The 25,178-nt window shown below is 40.7% G+C and overlaps 2 non-coding genes across 2 annotated transcripts; both read left to right on the top strand.

The window, feature by feature from the left end:
• The first annotated feature begins 15,834 nt into the window (after nt 1-15,834).
• Trnas-cga (transfer RNA serine (anticodon CGA)) lies at nt 15,835-15,911 on the top strand. The gene has a single exon. It is a non-coding gene; the product is annotated as a tRNA-Ser (tRNA).
• Nucleotides 15,912-16,211: 300 nt separating this feature from the next.
• Trnas-cga (transfer RNA serine (anticodon CGA)) lies at nt 16,212-16,286 on the top strand. The gene has a single exon. It is a non-coding gene; the product is annotated as a tRNA-Ser (tRNA).
• Nucleotides 16,287-25,178: the final 8,892 nt, after the last annotated feature.

Below are 25,178 nucleotides of genomic sequence, written 5' to 3'. Positions count from 1 at the left end.
TGATCCATAATCAGTCCATCATCAACATGAAAAAGCAGTAATGGTGTCATATTTTCATTGTTGAACATGTAAAGATCAATTCAGTTCTCCTAGACATTGCATCCAGTGTGAAATTTAACAGCACATGTATATAAGCATTTTAATGCTTGCTTCAAACCATGGTTTTCAACAATTTGCTTACAGACCCCTTATTGCTGTCATAGAAGTCTGACTGATGCATTAAAATTCCTTCTTCAATAATACCATTTAGAAATGCAGTCCTTATATAAAATTGTTTCATGTCCCAGTCATGTCTCAGATCTTGCTACAGGACTAAATGTGCCAGTATCACATAATCCAAATCACTATACACACACATTTGACATTATCAATCCACTTTTTCATTTGCATTTAATGCACTCATCACAGTCCAGTATATTTGTACCACATTTGTAAAAGAATTATAGCTCCTCATCATTAAAATCTTCCTCTTAGTTTTATACATATTTATATTATTTTCATTTCTGAAAGTTTCCATGCTTCTACATCTGTGATCAGCAACCACAGTGAAGTGCATAGTGGGTGGTATTGTGCATTGCACCAATTATTAACACTTCTTGCTGTTACATTCACATTTGGAGTGTGGAAGAATCATTGCTTGAACATCTTGGTGCACACTGTAATACTGTCTTTGTGTCTGAGTGGAAACAGTATTTTGGAGCTCATAATATATTTCTAGATTCAACGAAGTTGCTTCTTGAAATTTTCTAAGCAGCCTTTTATGGGATAGTGTGCATATCTGTCTTCAAGCAATTGCTAGTTGGTTTTCTCAGCAACTCTGTAACACTCTGCTGTGGGCCAAAGAAACCTGTGACCATTTGTGCATCCCTTCTTTGCATGGGTTCAGTATCCACAGTTAGTCCTATTTGATATGGGTCACTCACACTCAAGGAATATTGTACTGTGGGTTGCACAAGAATTTTACAAGCAGTCTCCTTTGTAGACTGATTGCATTGCAATTGTATTCCCCAGGGAACTGTTTTGCCCCGTACTTTAGATATTATTGAACCCATATGATGATTCCAGTTCAAATACATACAGTCTGCTGCACCCATATGATTGTATGCATTCACTGATTCGCACTGTGACTTATGTGTATTGTAGTCATAGTGTCCTATGCTTTTTGCATTTTTTTAGCTGTAGAATTTTACATATATGAACATTTAAAGCAAGTTTCCAATCTTTGTACCACTTTGGAATGTTATCAGTAATGTGACAGAATATTTGTTCAACTTTTTTTCAGACAATAAATTATTGTAGACTACAGCAGCAGAAAAATTCTGAGGTTACTGTTAGTATTATCAGCAAAGTCATAAATATATAATATGAACAGCAAAAATCCTTACACACTTCTCGACAGAATAGCTGAAGTTACTTCTGCATCTGTAGGTTACACTCTATATCTACGTCTATACTCTGCAAACCACCGAGAAGTGGTGCATGGCAGAGGGTACATCCCATTGTACCAATTACACTCCTGGAAATGGAAAAAAGAACACATTGACACCGGTGTGTCAGGCCCACCATACTTGCTCTGGACACTGCGAGAGGGCTGTACAAGCAATGATCACACGCACGGCACAGCGGACACACCAGGAACCGCGATGTTGGCCGTCGAATGGCGCTAGCTGCGCAGCATTTGTGCAGCACCGCCGTCAGTGTCAGTCAGTTTGCCGTGGCATACGGAGCTCCATCACAGTCTTTAACACTGGTGGCATGCCGCGACAGCGTGTATGTGAACCGTATGTGCAGTTGACGGACTTTGAGCGAGGGCGTATAGTGGGCATGCGGGAGGCCGGGTGGACGTACCGCCGAATTGCTCAACACGTGGGGCGTGAGGTCTCCACAGTACATTGATGTTGTCGCCAGTGGTTGGCGGAAGGTGCACGTGCTCGTCGACCTGGGACCCAACCGCAGAGACGCACGGATGCACGCCAAGACCGTAGGATCCTACGCATTGCCGCAGGGGACTGCACCGCCACTTCCCAGCAAATTAGTGACACTGTTGCTCCTGGGGTATCGGCGAGGACCATTCGCAACCGTCTCCATGAAGCTGGGCTACGGTCCCGCACACCGTTAGGCCGTCTTCTGCTCACGCCCCAACATCGTGCAGCCCGCCTCCAGTGGTGTCGCGACAGGCGTGAATGGAGGGACGAATGGAGACGTGATGTCTTCAGCGATGAGAGTCGCTTCTGCCTTGGTGCCAATGATGGTCGTATACGTGTTTGGCGCCGTGCAGGTGAGCACCACAATCAGAACTGCATACGACCGAGGCACACAGGGCCAACACCCAGCATCATGGTGTGGGGAGCAATCTCCTACACTGGCCGTACACCTCTGGTGATTGTCAAGGGACACTGAATAGTGCACGGTACATCCAAACCGTCATCGAACCCATCGTTCTACCATTCCTAGACTGGCAAGGGAACTTGCTGTTCCAACAGGACAATGCAAGTCCGTATGTATCCCGTGCCGCCCAATGTGCTCTAGAAGGTGTAAGTCAACTACCCTGGCCAGCAAGATCTCTGGATCTGTCCCCCATTGAGCATGTTTGGGACTGGATGAAGCGTCGTCTCACGCGGTCTGCACGTCCAGCACGTATGCTGGTCCAACTGAGGCGCCAGGTGGAAATGGCATGGCAAGCCATTCCACAGGACTACATCCAGCATCTCTACGATCGTCTCCATGGGAGAATAGCAGCCTGCATTGCTGCAAAAGGTGGATATACACTGTACTAGTGCCGACATTGTGCATGCTCTGTTGCCTGTGTCTATGTGCCTGTGGTTCTGTCAGTGTGATCATGTGATGTATCTGACCCCAGGAATGTGTCAATAAAGTTTCTCCTTCCTGGGACAATGAATTCACAGTGTTCTTATTTCAATTTCCAGGAGTGTATTTCAATCATATAGAGAACTAAGTGATGTAATTGTAAATGATGTTTTTCACAAAATTATTAAGTGGTTCTCAGCAAACGGACTCTCTTTAAATTTTGATAAAACACAGTACATACAGTTCCGTACAGTAAATGGCATAACTCCAGTAATAAATATAGAATTTGAACAGAAGTCTGTAGCTAAGGTAGAATTTTCAAAATTTTTAGGTGTGTCCATTGATGAGAGGTTAAACTGGAAGCAACACATTGATGGTCTGCTGAAACGTCTGAGTTCAGCTACGTATGCTATTAGGGTTATTGCAAATTTTGGTGATAAGAATCTTAGTAAATTATCTTACTATGCCTACTTTCATTCACTGCTTTCGTATGGCATCATATTCTGGGGTAATTCATCGTTGAGTAGAAAAGTATTCATTGCACAAAAACGTGTAATCAGAATAATTGCTGGAGCCCACCCACGGTCATCCTGCAGACATCTATTTAAGGATCTAGGGATCCTCACAGTAACCTCACAGTATATATATTCCCTTATGAAATTTGTTGATAATAATCCAACCCAATTCAAAAGTAATAGCAGTGTGCATACCTATAACACCAGGAGAAAGGATGATCTTCACTATGCAGGGTTAAATCTGACTTTGGCACAGAAAGGGGTAAATTATGCTGCCACAAAAGTCTTTGGGCACCTACCAAACAGCATCAAAAGCCTGACAGATAGCCAACTAACATTTAGAAATAAATTAAAAGAATTTCTAGATGACAACTCCTTCTACTCATTGGCTGAATTTTTAGATATAAACTAAGTAAAAAAAAAAAAAAAAAAAAAAAAAAAAAAAAAAAAAAAAACTTTATCATTAGTGTCATGCAATATTTTGTGTAATGTAATTTCTTGTACAGACATCTTTTATTAACCTGACATGTTCCACATCATTACGAAGTGTCGTATTCATGATCTATGGAACAAGTATTACTCTAATCTAATCTAATCTAGTGCAGGAAGAATTGTCTTTTGAATGCCTCTGTGTGTACAGTAATTATTCTACTCATTATATTCACGGTCCCAGTGTGAACAATATATACAGGTTTTGTTGTATATTACTACAGGAATCATTTAAAGCACTTTGTTAATAGAAATTTTCAGGGTAGTTTATGTCTGTCTTGAAGAGTCTTTCAGTTCAGTTCCTTCAGTATCTCTGTGACTCTCTCCCATGGATTAATCAAACTTGTTACCATATCTGCTGCCCTGATCTGTATACGTTCAATATCCCGTTGGACCTATCTGGTATGGGCCCCACAACTTGAGCATTATTCTAGAACCGGTAGCAAGACTGATTCAGAAGTAATCTCCTTTGTAGATGCCAACAAATTAACCACCTGCTTTACCCCTGACTCAGCCAATGTGATTATTCTGTTTCATAGCCCTGCAAAGTGTTACACCTGGTCTTTTGTATGAGTTAGCCAATTCCAACAGTGACTCATTTCTATGATAGTCGCAGGATACTATATTTTTTTCATTTCATGAATTGAAGAATTTCATTTTTCTGAAGATTTGAAGCAAGTTGCCAGTCTTTTCACCACTTTCAAATCTTATCAAGGTCTGACTGACTATTTCCACAGTTTGTTTCAGATAAGTACTTCATTACAGGTAACTGCATCATCTGCTTAAATCCTGATTTTACTATTACTATTGTCTGCAAAATCATTAATATATAACGAGAACTGCAAGGGTCCCAACATACTTTGTTAAAGCAAATCTGAAGCTTCTTCTATATCGATAAATCTCCATCCTAGATGATGCGCTGCTTGCTCCATGCCAAAATGTCCTCAATCTAGTCACAAATTTCACTTGATATCCCACATGATTGTACTTTTCACAATAAGTAATCAAGATACACAGCACCTACCTGATTTCCTTGGTCCAATGCTTTCAGTATATTATAGGAGGAAAGTGTGATTTGGGTTTCACATAAACAATGTTTTTGAAATCGATGCTAGGTGGTATTGAGGAGGTCATTCTGTTCAAGGTACCTCATTATGTTTGATCACAGAATGTCTTCAAAGATTCTACTACAAATCAATGTCAAGGATACTGAACAGTAGTTTTGTGAATCACTTCTATTACATTCCTTGTAGGTGGGTGGGACCTGTGCTTTTCCCGAGAACGGGGCACAGGTCTTTTTGTTTGAGGGATCTGTGACAGATTATAGTTAGAAGAGGTTCTAACTGAGCAGCAAATTCAGTATAGAGTCTACCGCAATTCCATTGGGCCTGGGAGCTTAGTTCAGTTTTAATGATTTCAGCTGTTTCTCAACAACACTGACACTAATAATTATTTATATTATCTTTTTTATAGGGCACTTCTCCTGTGTATTAATACGTGTGGGAACATTTGAAAATGAAGTTAAGTGATTCAGCTTTTGCTTTTCTACCCTCAGTTTCAGTTGCTGTCTCATTCACTAGGGGCTGGACATTAAGTATGGTGCCACTAACAGCCTTAACATATGACCAGAATTTCTTTGGGTTCTGTAAGAGATCAGTTGACAATATTCTGCTACAGTAGGCATTGAAGGCATCACACATTGCCCTTTTGACAGCCGAACAAGTTTCCTTTAACATCTCTCTATATATAGCCCTACCCTTTGTTTAACATCTATTATGCAGTAAACTCTGTTTAGAAGTTTCTTTACAGTGACTGTGTGTCATGGAGGTTCCTTCCCATTATGAACTGTCCTACTAGGTACTTCTCTATACAGTGCATGGTCAACTATTCTTTTAAACTTGAGACACAGTTGCTCTACATGTTCGTGCCCTGTGCTGAAAGTTTCAAGTTCCTAACTGAGATATGTCACTACTGATTTTTTTCATCTAGTTCACTGAAGATGTATATCATCCTGCTTGTCTTAGTTGTCCTTTGTACTTAGGTAATCATTGCTGCCACAATTATGTCATGGTCACTGATACGAGTTTCAATGTGGACATCCACAAAGAGGTCTGATCTGTTTGTTGCCATTAGATCAAATGTATTTCCATTATGAGTGTGGTTCCTAGATACCTGTTCCAGATATTTGTTGAAGGAGGCATTTAGTAAAGTATCACAGGATGTCTTATGACCACCACTAACAAAACTGTAATTTTCCCAATTGATTGTTGCATGCGTAAAGTCTCCACCAATGATTACAGTATGACTGGGGAACATCCCTGATACTGAGTCTTGCCCAAACGATCTCACATGCAGCTTCAGTTTTATCTCAGTAGATTTGAATTTCTTGTCTACTGTGACAAATACACTACCTCAATTTCCCACTTGTCTCTCCTTTTGATATACATCTAAAGTTTCCACAAAATTCTCACTGCTATCAATTCCACATTTCAACCACCTCCTGTACTCAGTATTAGATGAGCTTCAGTGCTTTTCATGAGCGCTTCAAACTCTGGCAGTTTGTTGTGAATGCTTCAGTGGTTTACCATTAGGATTTTAATACTCTCACCTGTGGGAGTCAGTTTTTACGATCTTACACTGATACTTCTGGGTTTCCTACAGCTATGATAATATGGATTGGATGGAGAGTTGCCTAATCTAAAAACCCCTTGTGTGCACCCCACATGTGTTCAGCTACCTGAATAGCAGCCTCTAATGTGTAGAGCAGACTTGACCCATTCAGGGGGGACCCTACAGTTCTCAACCCTATGGTGCAAGTCCAAGAAGTCACACTCCAGCTTGTCACAGAGCTTTTGAAGTCTCTGGTTCTCACCTGCAACTTGACTCAGAAACAAAGGGCTATGATCAGTTCTGGAGTTAATGCTGCAGATTGTGAGCTTCGTTGAAACTCCAAGCACAAGGCTAGTCTTCCCAACATTCTCTGTCAGTCTCTGGAATGACAAAAGAATGACCTAGGAGCCCAGATGACAGGCATCATGTGTTCCAACACGTGGCACAATCTGCAGTTGGTTGCAATCTGTTCCCTCAGTGGCTACTGGAATAGCCTCTTCAACATGTTGAATGAGGCACCCAGCCACCATTGCATCCATTTCCCTAAGGGGCACTAACATTCACCATCTACATCTACATCTACATGACTACTCTGCAATTCACATTTAAGTGCTTGGGAGAGGGTTCATCGAACCATGATCATACTATCTCTCTACCATTCCACTCCCGAAGAGTGCACAGGAAAAATGAATACCTAAACCTTTCTGTTCGAGCTCTGATTTCTGTTATTATATTTTGATGTTCATTCCTACCTATGTAGGTTGGGCTCAACAAAATATTTTCGCATTCGGAAGAGAAAGTTGGTGACTGAAATTTCGTAAATAGATCTCGCCGCGACGAAAAACGTCTTTGCTTTAATGACTTCCATCCCAACTCGTGTATCATATCTGCCACACTCTCTCTCCTATTACGTGATAATACAAAATGAGCTGCCCTTTTTTGCACCCTTTTGATGTCCTCCGTCAATCCCACCTGGTAAGGATCCCACACCACGCAGCAATATTCTAACAGAGGACGAATGAGTGTAGTGTAAGCTGTCTCTTTAGTGGACTTGTTGCATCTTCTAAGTGTCCTGCCAATGAAACGCAACCTTTGGTTCACCTTCCCCACAATATTATCGATGTGGTCTTTCCAACTGAAGTTGTTCGTGATTTTAACACCCAGGTACTTAGTTGAATTGCCAGCCTTGAGAATTGTACTATTTATTGAGTAATCAAATTCCAACGGATTTCTTTTGGAACTTTTTTTCGTTATTTAGTGTCAACTGCCACCTGTCACACCATAGAGCAATGTTTTCTAAATCGCTTTGCAACTGATACTGGTCTTCGGATGACCTTACTATACGGTAAATTACAGCATCATCTGCGAACAACCTAAGAGAACTGCTCAGATTGTCACCTAGGTCATTTGTATAGATCAGGAACAGGACGCTTCGCTGGGGAACACCTGATATCACTTCAGTTTTACTCGATGATTTGCCGTCTATTACTACGAACTGCGACCTTCCTGACAGGAAATCATGAATCCAGTCGCACAACTGAGACGATACCCCATAGGCCCGCCGCTTGATTAGAAGTCGCTTGTGAGGAATGGTGTCAAAAGCTTTCTGGAAATCCAGAAATATGGAATCAACTTGAGATCCCCTGTTGATAGCGGTCATTACTTCGTGCAAATAGAGCTAGCTGCATTGCACACGAACAGTGTTTTCTGAAACCTTGCTGATTACGTATCAAAAGATTGTTCCCTTTGAGGTGATTCATGATGTTTGAATACAGTATATGCTCCAAAACCCTACTGCAAACCAACGTCAATGATATAGGTCTGTAGTTCGATGGATTACTCCTACTACCCTTCTTAAACACTGGTGCAACCTGTGCAATTTTCCAATCTGTAGGTACAGATCTATCGGTGAGAGAGAGGTTGTATATCATTGCTAAGTAGGGAGCTATTGCATCAGCGTAATCTGAAAGGAACCTAATCAGACTACAATCTGGACCTGACAACTTGCCCGTATCAAGCGATCTGAGTTGCTTCATAACCCCTAAGGTATCTACTTCTAAGAAACTCATGCTAGCAGATTTTCGAGTTTCAAATTCTGGAATATTGCATTCGTCTTCCCTGGTGAAGGAATTTCAGAAAACTCCGTTCAATAACTCCACTTTAGCGGCATAGTTGCCGGTAACAGTACCATCGGCACTGCACAGCGGAGGTATTGACAGCGTCTTGCTGCTTGTGTACTTTACATACGACCAGAATTTCTTTGGATTTTCTACCAAATTTTGAGACACTGTTTCATTGTGGAACCTATTAAAGGCATCTCGCATTGAAGTCCGTGCCAAATTTCGTGCGTCTGTAAATTTTAGCCAATCTTCGGGATTTTGCGTTTCCATGCTTTTTACGTTGCCTCTGCAACAGCGTTCGGACCTGTTTTGTGTACCATTGGCGATTAGTTCCATCTCTTACCAGTTTATGAGGTATGAATCTCTGAATTGCTGTTGCTACTATATCTATGAATTTGAGCCACATCTCGTCTACATTTGTATAGTTAGTTAGGAAGGAATGGAGATTGTCTCTTAGGAAGGCTTCTAGTGACACTTTATCCGCTTTTTTAAATAAAATTATTTTGCGTCTGTTTCTGGTGGATTTGGAAGAAACGGCATTGAGCCTTGTGATTACTAATCCCTGTATCAGTCATGATGCTATCCATTAGCTCTGGCCTGTTTCTGGCTAAGAGGTCAAGTCTGTTTTTGCAAACATTTACAATTCGCGTGGGTTCGTGGACTAACTGCTCGAAATAATTTTTGGAGAAAGCATTTAGGGCAATCTCAGAAGATGTTTTGTGCCTACCACCAGTTTTGAACAAGTATTTTTGCCAACATATCGAGGGAAGGTTGAAGTCCCCACCAACTATAACCGTATGAGTGGGGTATTTATTTGTTACGAGACTCAAATGTTCTCTGAACTGTTCAGCAACTGTATCATCAGAGTCTTGGGGTCGGTAGAAGGAGCTAATTATTAACTTAGTTTGGCTGTTAAGTAAAACCTCCACCCATACCTATTTGCACTGAGTATCTACTTCGACTTCAGTACAAGATAAACCACTACTGACAGACACAAACACTCCACCACCAATTTTGCCTAATCTATCTTTCCTGAACACCGTCTGAGATTTCGTAAAAAATTCTGCAGAACTTATTTCAGGCTTTAGCCAACTTTCTGTACCTATAACGATTTCAGCTTCTGTGCTTTCTATTAGTGCTTGTAGCTCTGGGACTTTCCTAGCACAACTAGAACAATTTACAACTACAATTCTGACTGTTCTTTGATCCAAGCAAGTCTTGTATTTGCCATGCACCCTTTGAGATTGCAGCCCACCCCGTACTTTCCCGAGGCCTTCTAACCTAAAAAACCGCCCAGTCCACGCCACACAGCCTCCACTGCCCGTGTAGCTGCCAGCTGAGTGTAGTGAACTCCTGACCCATTCAGCGAAACCCGAAATCTCACCACCCTATGGCGCAAGTCAAGGAATCTGCAGTCAACACGGTCGCAAAACCATCTGAGCCTCTGATTCAGACCCTCCACCAGGCTCTGCACCAAAGGTGTGCAGTCGGTTCTGTCAACGATGCTGCACATGGTGAGCTCTGCCTTCATCTCGTATGCAAGACTGGCAGCCTTCATCAAATCAGATAGTCGCTGGAATCCAGAGAGAATTTCCTCCGATCCAAAGTGACACACATCATTAGTGCCGACATGTGTCACCATCTGCAGTTGGCTGCACCCTGTGCTCTTCATGGCATCTGGAAGGACCCTTTCCACATCAGGAATGACTCCACCCGGAATGCACACGGAGTGCACACTGGATTTCTTCCCCTCCTTTGCCACCATATCCCTAAGGGGCCCCATTACGCGCCTGACATTGGAGCTCCCGACTACCAATAAGCCCACCCTCTGCGACTGCCTGGACCTTGAAGGCTGAGAATGATCCTCTGAAACAGGGGAAGGCAGCTGCGTCTGGCTCAGCCAGAGACAGTGCCTGAAACCTCTTTGTCAGACGCACTGGGGAGGCTTTCTGATCAGCCTCCGGGGACGTCTTTCACTGCCTGCCATGCCTTGGAATGACCCCAATCAACCACAGGTGAGAGCTCAGCCCCACTGTGGGCAGCAACCGGGCAACCACAGCGGCAGACCGATCTAGGGACAGATGGGACGAGGTTGACATCCTCTTGATAACCAAGTCCGGTTCCCCACAGTGGTGCCCATTGGCAACAGCCTCAAGAGGATGACCGAAGTCAGCGCCGCTTGCAGCTGTGAGTGAAGGGATGCCAACTCAGCCCTCATCCGAACACAGCAATCACAGTCCCTGTCCATTCTAATCGATGTTGAACAACAGTTACTGAAACACGAGTCTGTGCCTAGATAACGCAAGGGAAACACGCAAAGAATGTATGAACTAAGCTGTACAAGTGCCTAACAACTGTGCTACAATCTGCCTGAATTTACGATTACAGTAACTAAAAGTCGAAATTACACCCCCTATACGAAAAGTTAGAATCTACGAAGTAAACACTAAAGCGCGATGGTACAACTCTCAATACGCCCGAAATTTATGATTTAAACAATGCAAGCATCAAAAACACGCAAGAAATTAAGAATTAAACTATGTAACAAATAAGTGAGCAAGGAATATACACCATATGTTTGAACTGGCAATGATTAATAAAATTGTTTCCGTTTGCATTTCCTTCTTTTGACACCAGACAAAACAGGTTTCCCCAAAACAGGTGAAGTGAGTCCCATTGGGTCCGTTTCAGTTTCAGTGAAAGACAGCACCTGAAACTTATTGGTTTGGAGGGACTGGTACAATACCAAGAGTATTCCCTGGTCCCCATCCATCCTGTACAGGATGTCTAGATCTACCATTGCTGCACCACTCACAGTCAAATAGTTGAGTAATGACAAATCCTGTACTTCCTGCAGAGGAGACAGGATCCACCGGAGAGGATAGTACTTGAGGTACCTCTGGTACAGGTATCACAGGTACACAACTCTTGGGAGCTCTTCCAACACAGCAATTCGCAGCAACTGCCAATCATTTGACAGTAGTCACTGCTATTTCCAGCTGCTCATGAACATCAACCGACTCAGCCCATCTTTCTAGAACAGCATTCACAGTGAGACTGCATTTTAGCTGGTGCAGTGTGTTATAAGGCAGTTAACAAACAACTTTAAATTAAGTCTGATGATTATCTTCTAATCTCATCTAGCTAAAAAGTTGCTAATTCCCTGAAAATACACAAAACAATATATCTATTAATACAGCAAGAAAACCTGTTGTAAGGATAACAAGCTATGTCCTGTCTACCCTTAAATCCTCAACCCAGTCACAAATTCTGCATTTTAGCACATACAGGTGTACTTTTGATAATAAGTGTACGAGTGGTAATGAGTCAGATTCATTTCAGAAGTCAAGAAATACTGTATCTATATTGCTGCCTTGATCCTTGGTCTTCAGATTTCATGTGAGAAAAGTGAGAGTTTGGTTTCACTAGATTAATGTTTTTAAAATCACTGCTGGTTGGCATGGAAGAGGTTATTCTGTTTGAGATACTTTGTTACACTTGAGCTTAGGAAGTGCTCTAAGGTTCTGGAGCAAGTGGATGTTAAGGATATTGGGTAGTACTTTTGTGATCAGTTTCGCAACCCTTCTAACAGACCATGTAACCTGTTCATTCTTCCAACCACTGAGGATAGTTTATTTGTATGAGGACTCTATAGTACCTTAAGATTAAAAGTAGTTCTAAATCAATGACAAATATAGTAAAGAATCTCACAGAGATTCCATTGGGCCCTGCAACTTGGAGACTTCAGTTGATTTGTCAGTGCCACTGATGTTTTTTCCTTCTACACATTGTTATGGTATGCCAAGCACTGAAAGAGAACTCAGTAAATTTATGCTTTTGCTTTTTTACTCTCAATTTTGTTTCTTTTCTTGGCATGACTTTCTGGACACTGACAGTGGTGCCAAAATCCTGTACATGCTACTGGAATTTCTTTTGAACAATGCAAAATCCAGGTTGGAATAATGAAAATATTATGATAAGCATCGATTGCTACTTAGATACTAGAAATCCATTCTCTTCATAATATTGTCAGAATTTCTTTTGGTATTATGAGATATCTTTCAATAATACTCTGCTGCAGTAGTTGTTGAAGGCTTTACAGTCAAGTGCATCTCCCTATTTATATCCCTATACTTTGGTTTACACCTGTTATGCTGATGTCCCTTTTCTTTTTAGAAGTTTCATTACATTGGCTATATACTATGTATGATCCCTCTCATCACAGAATGCTCTTCCAGGAGACATCGATATTTCTGTTGTGTACCATTGTTGTATAGGGCACCAAAGTGGTTAAAATTTTCAAAGTTCCAGACAAATGCTATCGTGCTACATTACAGCATTGTCATCACAAGTCAATTGCAATGAGAACATTTCACCACCGAGACTGGTTAGAGCAAAACACAATATCAGTGTTTCTGGCAAGCCAGGCAGCAGACTTAAGCGGAATGTAGTGGGTCAGAGCAGCCAAACATAGTTGCACCACCTTCGCATGTGATCAAAGAAAGGCTAAGGTGAATGCAACAAATGGTACCAAGAGTTTTACAAACCATTTCTATTCTATAACAAAGTCATTAAGCAGATGGAATACCTTTGTAATGGCAAGCCCTATGCAGTCATGTTGAATGATGTTGGTGAAACATTAGCCAATACTTCACTCCAATAATACCCCAGCAGTTTAGCTTGTAAGGCAATTGGTCGGATAGATCAATGGAGTACATGGTGTTTTCGCTTAATCCCCTAATTGCAGTGAAGTGACTTCTTGGACAAGTCTCTTGTCGATTTCTTGCATGCTATGGACAACAACAGCTGCTACTAGGAGAGATGACTACCTCACATAATCACTAGTCACAGAATTCAATACCACAGTCTGCCTCTCTCACTGATTGAAGGACGTGGAGGCCTTTGTGTCCCATCAGGATGAGGACACCAGCTTTCCTGACATTCCAGTGGACTGAATACAGCCTACCTGGACAGCAGGCAAATGTTGTCAAACATCACTGCTTCAAAGCAGCCATCACTGAAGTATGGTGGATGGTGAAGAAAGGTGGTGAGCTGGTGGGGACGGAGCCCCTCACAGGTCAGATTGTATATGTTCAATACACATGCCGACATCACTCAGTGCCATGGCATCGTGTTGCACCCAAAGATGGGGGCACCACAAGTGATGAACTGCCAGAGCAACATCCAGCTCTTTCGTACTCTGTGGTGTCAACTGCTGTGAGCAGGCTGAAGGGAGCTTATGACGCCGTTCCTCAGTGGACATTGACATCCGATGCCAACTACAAGTCAACATGCTATCTGAATTTTTATGGAAATAAATAAATAACTTTGAATCTTCTTTCACTGCCTACCAGTGACCATAGGTCACTACCATCCTGAGGAAAACTGGCAAGGACTGAACTGGGAGAGTACCTGCTAATACAGAACCAACTTGGTGCACTACTATACTATTGGTTTGTTCACTGAAGCACAAATGTTGGTTAAACTGTGAGTGAAGACAATACCACATTAAGCAAGTAACAGTGGAGTACCAAATCACAACTGAGGAGAAAACCATGTAGCATTGAGTCGTCACCAGTAGATACACCAGAGAACTTGCTGTAAACATTGGCTGGTTGACAAATGAGACAGTGGAAGTTTACAGGAGCCCTTAAATATGCTGTGTATATTTTGCAATACGATCTGCCAATGGCAGATGAATCCTTTCATGCCACACCTATTCTCTTAGTCTCCTCACCATGGTCAAAAGCTTCATGACTCATAAGACATACAAAAGAAAAACTTTTTACTTATTTTCATTATCTCTTCTTGTTGTTGGCTCCAAGTTGTTGTGTCTAGGGGTACAGCCTTGATGCTGAAAATTTGATTTGATGTTGTGGGTTCCTGATGATGAAATAACTGACAGAATAATTATCTGTTGCTATAATTTTCTTTTATTTTATTCCCGTCTTCTAAATCACACCGTCTTTACAATTTTCACTTCTATCACATCACACATTACATTATTAGTGACACATGCAAAAACACATCTGATTCCATCAAAGGCATGCCCGATTTTACTACTACATTCTGAGGTAATCACAATATTCCAAAGGGTGTACAAAACAAAAAAGTTTAAAGACTTTCTTAAAAAAAGAAGAATCTTTACTAAAATATATCATTATTTTGTATATGAATCCAGAAATAAATTTATTAATTAGTGTTAGATTGTGCTGTTAGTAATATAAATTTTAAGTATGTCAGAAATTTGTAATTTTGATTATTTTTAAAACCATACATACAGGGAGTAACAAATTAATTTCTTTTTATACATTTTAGCCTTTAATGTAACACACTGTATACAAAATCATATGAAGTAAACTTCAGTTAGACAGCTTATATAATGTTCACCTACACAAGAATCGATAATATACATGGTATCGGTTATTTATGTAAAATAAAGGTAATATTAGAGGAGGGTGGCCCATTACAGTGAGAAGATTAGATTAAGTATTGTGGAAAAATTTGTCATTTACAACTAAATTACCCCATTATTTCTGAAGAAGAGAAATTTGTTAACATCGAGTATAGATTTAAGTGTCAGGAAGTCATTTCTGAAAGTATTTGTATGAAGTGTAACCATGTATGGAAGTGAAACATGGATGATAAATATTTTGGACAAGAAGAGAATAGAAGCTTTTGAAATGTGGTGCTGCAGAAGAATGGTGAATATTAGTTGGGTAGATCACATAACTAATGAGGAAGTGTTGAAAAGGATTGGGGAGAAGAGGAGTTTGTGGCACAACTTGACAAAAAGAAGGGACCAGTTGGCAGGACATGTTTTGAGGCATCAAGGGATCACAAATTTAGCATTGACGGGCTCCGTGGAGGGTAAAAATCATAGAGGGAGACCAAGAGATGAATACACTAAGCAGATTCAGAAGGATGTAGGTTGCAGTAAGTACTGGGAGATGAAGAAGCTTGCACAGGATAGAGTAGCATGGAGAGCTGCATCAAACCAGTCTCAGGACTGAAGACTACTACTACAACAACTCAAATTACCCCGACCGAATCTGTATAGCAGTAAGAACATAGGTAGAATCAAGACATTGAAAAGTCCGGGTTTGGAACCTGGGGCCTTTTCACTGTCGATACTGAAGGGCATTGATGATCAATGAATTACAGCAGCTGAGTTCTCAGTCAAAAACAACTGAAGCATAAGTTTATCAATGGAGACCGTCTGAAAGAAAACAAATTGAGGAGGAAGAAGAAACTGTTGAATATGCATATGGTTAGCACGCCATGCACGGCGTGCTTCGGTAGCTCAGTTGGTAGAGCAATTGCCCGCGAAAGGCAAAGGTCCCGAGTTCGAGTCTCGGTCGGGCACGCAGTTTTAATCTGGCAGGAAGTTTCATATCAGCGCACACTCCACTGCAGAGTGAAAATCTCATTCTGGAAACATCCCCCAGGCTGTGGCTAAGCCATGTCTCCATGCACGGCGTGCTTCGGTAGCTCAGTTGGTAGAGCACTTGCCCGCGAAAGGCAAAGGTCCCGAGTTCGAGTCTCGGTTGGGCACACAGTTTTAATCTGACAGGAAGTTTCATATCAGCGCACACTCCACTGCAGAGTGAAAATCCCATTCTGGAAACATCCCCCAGGCTGTGGCTAAGCCATGTCTCCATGCACGGCGTGCTTCGATAGCTCAGTTGGTAGAGCACTTGCCCGCGAAAGGCAAAGGTCCCGAGTTCGAGTCTCGGTCGGGCACACAGTTTTAATCTGCCATGAAGTTTCATATCAGCGCACACTCCACTGCAGAGTGAAAATCTCATTCTGGAAACATCCCCCAGGCTGTGGCTAAGCCATGTCTCCGCAATATCCTTTCTTTCAGGAGTGCTAGTTCTGCATGGTTCGCAGGAGAGCATCTGTAAAGTTTGGAAGGTAGGAGACGAGGTACTGGCAGAAGTAAAAGCTGTGAGTACCGGGCGTGAGGCGTGCTTTGGTAGCTCAGTTGGTAGATCACTTGCCCACGAAAGGCAAAGGTCCCGAGTTTGAGTCTCGGTCGGGCACACAGTTTTAATCTGCCAGGAAGTGCCCTATATATTGTTTACAGCAGTCATTACATTTGATCTTATATACACCTGAATCCTGAAATTTATTCCTACTATTACATATTCTATGCCAGAGCTTCAATTTTAATGTGTTATTTGTTCGGAACCCTATTTTAACGTCGGATTTAGGAAAGCATCTTTCAATTTTATCTGTAATTCTTCCATTGTAAGTGAGAGCTACATATTTTTTTTCTTGTTGTTCCTCTTAACTGCTACTTGACTTCCTTTTATTTGTTCCATTTGCCTCTTCTTTATCTTCCTATAAATATCCATCACGTGCTTACACGTATATCCGTTCGCTATGGCCACTTGTTTTAAAACACTTAACTCCTTTTCTACTTCCTGTTGGCTTAGTGGCAATCTTAGTAGCCTGTATACCATCAAAGTAAAATATTCCCATTTGTATTGTGGTGGGTGACAAGAGCGCTCATTGATAATGAGATCTGTACACGTAGGTTTTCTGAATATGCTAAATTCATGCTTGCCATCTTTCTTCATTAGTGTTAAATCTAAGTAATCTATACGGTTATTTTCTTCAAATTCTATGGTGAATCTAATTTTCGGGTGTTGAGAGCTCATTTTTTGTGCTAAGTTTTCGATATCATTTTTATCTCCTTTGTATAATAAAATGGAGTCGTCAACATATCTCCTGTAATATACAATTTTCTCAGCGATATTAGGATTTTCATCAAAGAATTTGTTTTCTAAGTGATTTACAAATATGTCAGCCAGCGTCCCAGCTAAATGGTTCCCCATTGCCAGCCCGTCTTTCTGTTGATAAATTTTACCATTGAAAGTAAAGTAATTGAATGACAAGACTTGTTCCAACATTTCCACTAGTTCAATCTCTTCCCCCAGTGCCAATTTACCATGAGTGAGGAGATTGTCCTTAATGATCTCAATCGTTTCTTTTACGGGAATGTTTGTGTACAGATTGGTGATATCCAATGAAGCTAATGACGCATTCTGAGGTATAAGTACGTCTTTAATTTGCTCGGCAAATTCGTAACTGTTGCTAATGTTGAAAGTCCGACGATATGTATATGCCGCCTTCAATCTGTTATTTAGCTCTTTATTTAATTTATAACTTGGGCTGCTGGTGTTATTAACGATTGGGCGAATCGATTTTTCAACTTTATGGAGCTTTATTTGTGACCGCAATTCGGGGATTCGAGGATTCATTACTTTCAGTTTAAACTTTTCCTCCTCTGTGAATAGAAACACACTGTTAACTATTTGTTTCCTTATTTCTGTTTGAAATTTCTTGGTTGGATCTTTCTTGACTTCTACTATTCCATTTTCCATAAAGAACTTTTCAGTTTTCTCTAGGGACAGAGCATCGAGTGACATTATACTGAGTGCACTATCCGAAAATTACCTCGAGCAATTAAACAGAGAACTGACTCGTGGAGATAACATCTTGGACCTACTGATCACAAACAGACCTGAACTTTTCAACTCTGTAAGTGCAGAACAGGGAATCAGTGATCATAAGGTCGTTGCAGCATCCTTGAATATGGAAGTTAATAGGAATATAAAAAAAGGGAGGAAGGTTTATCTGTTTAGCAAAAGAGTAATAGAAGGCAGATTTCAGACTACCTAACAGATCAAAACGAAAATTTCTGTTCAGACACTGACAATGTTGAGTGTTTATGGAAAAAGTTTAAGGCAATTGTAAAATGCATTTTAGACAGGTACGTGCCAAATAAAACTGTGAGGGACGGGAAAAGCCCACCGTGGTTGAACAACAAAGTTAGGAAAGTACTGCGAAAGTGAAGAGAGCTTCACTCCAAGTTTAAACGCAGCCAAAACCTCTCAGACAAACAGAAACTAATTGATGTCAAAGTTAGCGTAAGGAGGGCTATGCGTGAAGTGTTCAGTGAATTCGAAAGTAAAATTCTATGTACCGACTTGAAAGAAAATCCTCAGAAGTTCTGGTCTTACGTTAAATCAGTAAGTGGCCCAAAACAGCACATTCAAGCACTCCGGAATGATGATGGCACTGAAACAGAGGATGACATGCATCAAGGTGAAATACTAAACACCTTTTTCCAAAGCTGTTTCACAGAGAAAGACCGCACTGCGGTTCCTTCTCTAAATCCTCGCACAAACGAAAAAATGGCTGACATCAAAATAAGTGTCCAAGGAATAGAAAAGCAACTGGAATCACTCAACAGAGACCTATACCTCCGATGTCGATCTATTGTAGAATTTTAGAACATGTTTTTTGCTCGCGTATCATGTCGTTTGTGGAAACCAAGAATCTACTCTGTAGGAATCAACATGGATTCTGGAAACAGCAGTTGTGTGAGACCCAACTTGCTTTATTTGTTAATGAGACCCAGAAAATATTAGTTACAGGCTCCCACGTAGATGCTGTTTTCCTTGACTTCCGGAAGGCGTTCGATACAGTTCCGCACTGTCGCCTGATAAACAAAGTAAGAGCCTACGGAATATCAGACCAGCTGTGTGGCTGGATTGAAGAGTTTTTAGCAAACAAAACACAGCATTTTATTCTCAATGGAGAGACGTCTACAGACGTTAAAGTAACCTCTGGCGTGCCACAGGGGAGTGTTATGGGACCATTGCCTTTCACAATATATATAAATGACCTAGTAGATTGTGTCGGAAGTTTCATGCGGCTTTTCGCGGATGATGCTGTAGTATACAGAGAAGTTGCAGCATTAGAAAATTGTAGCAAAATGCAGGAAGGTCTGCAGCGGATAGGCACTTGGTGCAGGGAGTGGCAACTGACCCTTACACATAGACAAATGTAATGTATTGCGAATACATAGAAAGAAGGATTCTTTATTGTATGAATACATGATAGTGACCAAACACTGGTAGCAGTTACTTCTGTAAAATATCTGGGAGTATGTGTACGGAATGATTTGAAGTGGAACAATCATATAAAATTAATTGTTGGTAAAGAGGGTACCAGGTTGAGATTCATTGGGAGAGTCCTTAGAAAATGTAGTCCATCAACAAAGGAGGTGGATTACAAAACACTCGTTCAACCGATACTTGAGTATTGCTCATCAGTGTGGGATGAATGGTCTACTGGCCAACATCTTCCTTAACTACCTTGAAAACAAAATCTTTGGAGGAATAATAAAAACAAAACAGTACAAAGTAAAATACTGGTACAGTTATGTTGATGAGATAATTTGCTCGACAGATGAAACACATGGTTGGATGCTACAGAATACACAGAGCCATCAATACTGGTCACCCAAAAATACCCTTCACCCTTGAAACTGAAGAGACATATATAGATTTACTTGACATCACAACAGAAACCAAAAAATACGAACACTGGTTTTCAGTGTATAGAAAACCAACACAGAACAGTACAATTATTCGCAGCACAGCAAATCACCCAACAATCCACAAGCAGGCCAGCCTCAGATACATCCTACATACATAAATAAATACTTGTTCCACAGATCAAGAATATGACATTTCATAATGATGTGAATCATGTCACTTTAACATAAGTTTTCTTTACACATTTTCTTTTACTACTTCATATCTAAAAATTCATCTATTGAGTAAGAGTTGTCATTTAGAAATTTTTTAAAACTTGTTTTTAAATGTTGATTTGTTTTTGTCAGACTTTTAATGCAATTTGACAAATGACCAAAGGTTTTTGTTGCAGCATAGTTTACCCTTTTCTATGCCAAAGTAAGATTTAACCCAGAATAGTGACGATCAACTTTCTTTTAGTGTTGTACCTATGCACCATACAGTATTTTTTTTAAAATTGGGATTGGTTATTAATAACAAATTTCATAAGTAAATGTATGTATTGCAGAGGTACTGTGAATATACTGAGTTTCTTAAATAAATGTCTGCAAGGTGATATTGGGTGAGATCCAGCTATCATTCTGATTACATGCTTTTGTGCAATGAATACTTTTACTCTTAATGAAGAATTGCCTCAAAATATGATCCCATACGAAAGCAATGAATGAAAATAGGCATAATAAGCTAATTTACTGATATGTTTGTCACCAAAATTTTCACTAAACCTTATAGCATAAGTAGATGAACCTAACTGTTCCATCAGATCATCGATGTGTTTCTCCCAATTCAATTTACCATCACTGCACACACCTAGAAATTTTGAATTATCAACAGACTTCAGTTCATAGTCTATATTTATAAATGGTTTTATGCAATTTACTTTAGTGTACAGAATTGTATATATTGTGTTTTCTCAAAATTTAGTGAGAGTCCATTTGCAGACAACCACTTCATAATTTTCTGAAATACATTATTTACAATTTCCTCAGGTGATTCTTGTTTGTCGGATGTGATTACCGTACTTGTATCATCGGTAAAAAGAACTAGCTTTGCATCTTCATGAATATAGAGTTGCAAGCCATTGATTTACATATTGAACAAAAAGGGACTCAAATTGAACCCTGTGGGACACTATTCTTGATACCTCCCCAGTTAGAGGACGCTGCTGATTTTTGCAGACTATGCCTAATGTTAATTTCTAAACCAAACTGATATTTTGTTAGTACCATACTTCATTTTTACAAATATGTGATGCTACTCTTGAATGCATTATTTTTTCAAAAATTTTTGATGAAGCTTTCAGAACTGAGATTTGGTAGTAGTTGTTAGGAAGAAACATATCCCCTTCTATTTTAACCTATATGAAAAAATGCTCTCTTTCAGTGAGATGCTACATATGTGGCTGAGAATCCTACTTATCTGTTGGGAACAAACTTTTGGTACTCTGTTGAAAATGCCATCAATTCCATGTGAGCTTTTACTTTTGAGTGAATTTATTATTTTCCTCCTATTTTGGTAGGAGAGGTGGGTTGAATTTCAGTTTTATCAAATTGCATAGGTATTGCCTCTTTCACATACAGCCTTGCATTTTCTAATGAATGGCTGGATCCTATTTTCTCTAAAATACTAAAAAATGATTATTAAAAATGTTTTCTGCTTCTGAGTTCTTGTTAACAAACTTTGCACTGAGTTTGATAGAAATACGGTCTTCCTCTTCTCTCAGCGGTTCTGTTTCCCATTTAACAATATTCCAAATTGTTTTAATGTTGTTGTCAGATGCCCTAATCCCAGACATAATGCATATAATTCTGGACTTTTCAATAACTTTTCTTAAAATAGTGCAGTAGTTTTTATAATGTTTCACTCTTTCTGGATCTTAAATACAGAAGCATTCAATTCCAACCGTCTCCTTTGACCCATGACAAATATGGTGGAAACTATATCTACATACATACTCCGCAATCCACCATACGGTGCGTGACAGAGGGTACCTCGTACCACAACTAGCATCTTCTCTCTCTGTTCCACTCCCAAACAGAACAAGGGAAAAATGACTGCCTATATAATCGACGTGACTGTGTCAAGTGGCATAGTACTAATGGAGTATTCAAACATTATGGGGTGCTTTTTCCTGTTCATCTGCATTAATTTACATTTATCTATATTTAGAGTTAGCTGCCATTCTTTACACCAATCATTATTTCTGTCCAAGTCATCTCGTATCCTCCTACAGTCACTCAAAGACGACACCTTCCCGTACACCACAGCATCATCAGCAAACAGCCGCACATTGCTATCCACCCTATCCAAAAGATCATTTATGTAGATAGAAAACAACAACAGACCTACCACACCACCCTGGGGCAGTACAGATGATACCCTCACCTCCGATGAACACTCACCGTCGAGGACAATGTACTGGGTTCTATTACTTAAGAAGTCTTTGAGCCACTCACATATTTGGGAACCAATCCCATATGCTCATACCTTAGTTAGGAGTCTGCAGTGGAGCATCAAGTCAAACACTTTCCGGAAGTCAAGGAATATGACATCCATCTGATACCCTCCATCCATGGTTCACAAGATATCATGTGAAAAAATGACAAGTTCTGTTTTGCAGAAGTGATGCTTTCTAAAGCCGTGCTGATGCATGGACAGCAACTTCTCTGTCTCAAGGAAATTCATTATATTCAAACTGAGAATATGTTCGAGAATCCTGCAACAAACCAATGTTGAGGATATTGGTCTGTAATTTTGAGGATCCATCCTTCTACCCTTCTTATATACTGGCATCACCTGCGCTTTTTTTCCAGTCACTCGGGACTTTACATTGGGCAAGAGATTCACGATAAATGCATGCTAAGTAAGGAGCCAATGCAGTACACTACTCTCTGTAAAACCGAATTGGAATCCCATCAGGACCTGGTGATTTATGTATTTTTAATCCATTTAGCTGCTTCACAACCCCAGGGATGTCTGTCACAATGTCCTCCATACGGGAATCTGTACGAGACTCAAACGGCGGTATGTTTGTACGATCCTCCAGCGTGAAAGTTTTCTCAAATGCTAAATTTAAAATTTCAGCTTTCGTTTTCCTGTCTTCCATTGCCAGGCCAGACTGATCAGTGAGTGACTGGATGGAAGCCTTCGACCCGCTTACCGATTTGCACTAATCCCAGACATAATGCATATTATTCTGGACGTTTCAATAACTTTTCTTAAAACAATGCAGTAGTTTTTTATAATGTTTCAATCTTTCAGGATGGGAAATACAGAAATGTCTGATTCCACCAGTCTCCTTTGACCCATGATGTCACAAATATGGTGGAAACTACCATACACTACAAGTCCAATATGGCGGCTATGACATCCTTATGTAAATATTAAAACAAACACGAAAATACATTTAAAAACCAACACACACTCACACGTTCCACAAAAAAACTTATTCAAACCAACGAGGCAAGCATGGGAAATTGGGGGGTTTTTGGTGGGGACAAATTTAGACACACACCACCACTTCAAACCACAAATAACGACGAAAAATGACCGACAACACAAAATTCTCTAAATTCCACTAAACACAATATCCTCTGGAATCAGACACTTCCCTTGACCTATATACCTCAACAGCAGCTCCCAATCCCACAAATTGGAATCGAACACTCCCCTTGAGCTATATAGCTCAACAGTAACTCTCCCGATACCGGAACACCCACAACCACACAATGGAATCTAGGATTTATCTTGATCTATATAGCTCAACAGCAACTCCTGATACCGGAACAACCACAGCCACAACCACCCATCATCAGTTCCTTTCATCCACATATGACAACAGTGCCCCCAAATACCAAAAAACCCACAGATATGAGTACAAACTGGAATCTAAAAATTCCTGTCAACTACACACCTAGGTCATCCACCAGACACACACACACACACACACACACACACACACACACACACACACACACACACACACACACACACAAACAAAAAATACACAACCAAAAGAAAGACTCAACCCACCCACACCTCACCCCCCACCCCAACCTCCCCCTCAACACAAAATAAAATACTCATAAACAAAAAACAAACACAAAATAAACAAATCTCAATCACATACTACAACTCAACAAAAACTGCAACAAGATAAATCCTCCATGACTAAATCAGAAACCAACACACTCCCCCCCACCACAAAAATTATCACAACTAACCCCCCCCCCCCCCCCCCCCCCCGAGTCACAGCCACCCACCCACACAAACCACCATAACTAACCACCTTCGACCTGTACATCTGATGGCCATTTTTAAAAAAAAAAAAAAAAAACAATAGCCTTCAGGGACACTCTGCCATCACTAGTACTCTTCTAAATGAGACTGAAGGTTAGAAGAGCGCCTCTTCCCCCTCCCAAGATCTGACTTAACAGACCCCCCACATCCCCCCTATGATATTCATACAAGCTCCCATTTCATAATTTTTTAACTCCAAAGTCTGGCTCACTACTAAATGATTGTACCCCCCCCCCCCCCCCCCCCCTCTCACCCAACCCCCTATAAACTGAAAAAGCATCATAAACTACAGTAGAACCTGGTTCTATAAATTCATCAATTAACCCCACTAACTTCCTCTTAGACCGCCCCTCCACACCACTAAAAATGCATTCCAAACACCCAAGTCCCGGTACAACAGCCCCCAACAACCAGAGACCAACCACAGACTTACCCCCCCCCCCCCCCCCCCCCCCCATATTTCCTTTTCCCAGACTGTGACTCCTCCACCTCCACCACAACCCCAGGCCCATCAACTTACACCCATACTTAATAAACTCAGAACATACTTCACGACAAAACAAAAACCACTAGAGCACACTCTTGTCACTCACACCAGTCTCATGCACGCAAAAAATGTGAGAGAATTTATAACAAAAGTAGTTCATCAACAACACAATCTCGTACATGCCCAACCTAGACTTCTCGAACCAGGAATCATGATATAAGGAGCGCCATAGGTTATCCATATAGTACTGCCCCATATAACCGTCCCTGGTCTGAGATGCCGGAACTTTTGCCAAGTTCATGTCATGCCCACAAACAGCGCACTTCACAACCTCCGCCAACAAGCCAAACAGCTGCAGAAATTTAATCAACTCCAATGGACTTGCCCCTGTCATCGCATGTAATCGCACACTGTTAATTTTATCCGTCATATCACTATCTAACAAGAGCAGCAACAA

The sequence above is a fragment of the Schistocerca gregaria genome, chromosome 7 (assembly GCF_023897955.1).
Source record: "Schistocerca gregaria isolate iqSchGreg1 chromosome 7, iqSchGreg1.2, whole genome shotgun sequence".
Classification (NCBI taxonomy): domain Eukaryota; kingdom Metazoa; phylum Arthropoda; class Insecta; order Orthoptera; family Acrididae; genus Schistocerca; species Schistocerca gregaria.
This window is presented reverse-complemented; position numbering and strand designations above follow the sequence as displayed.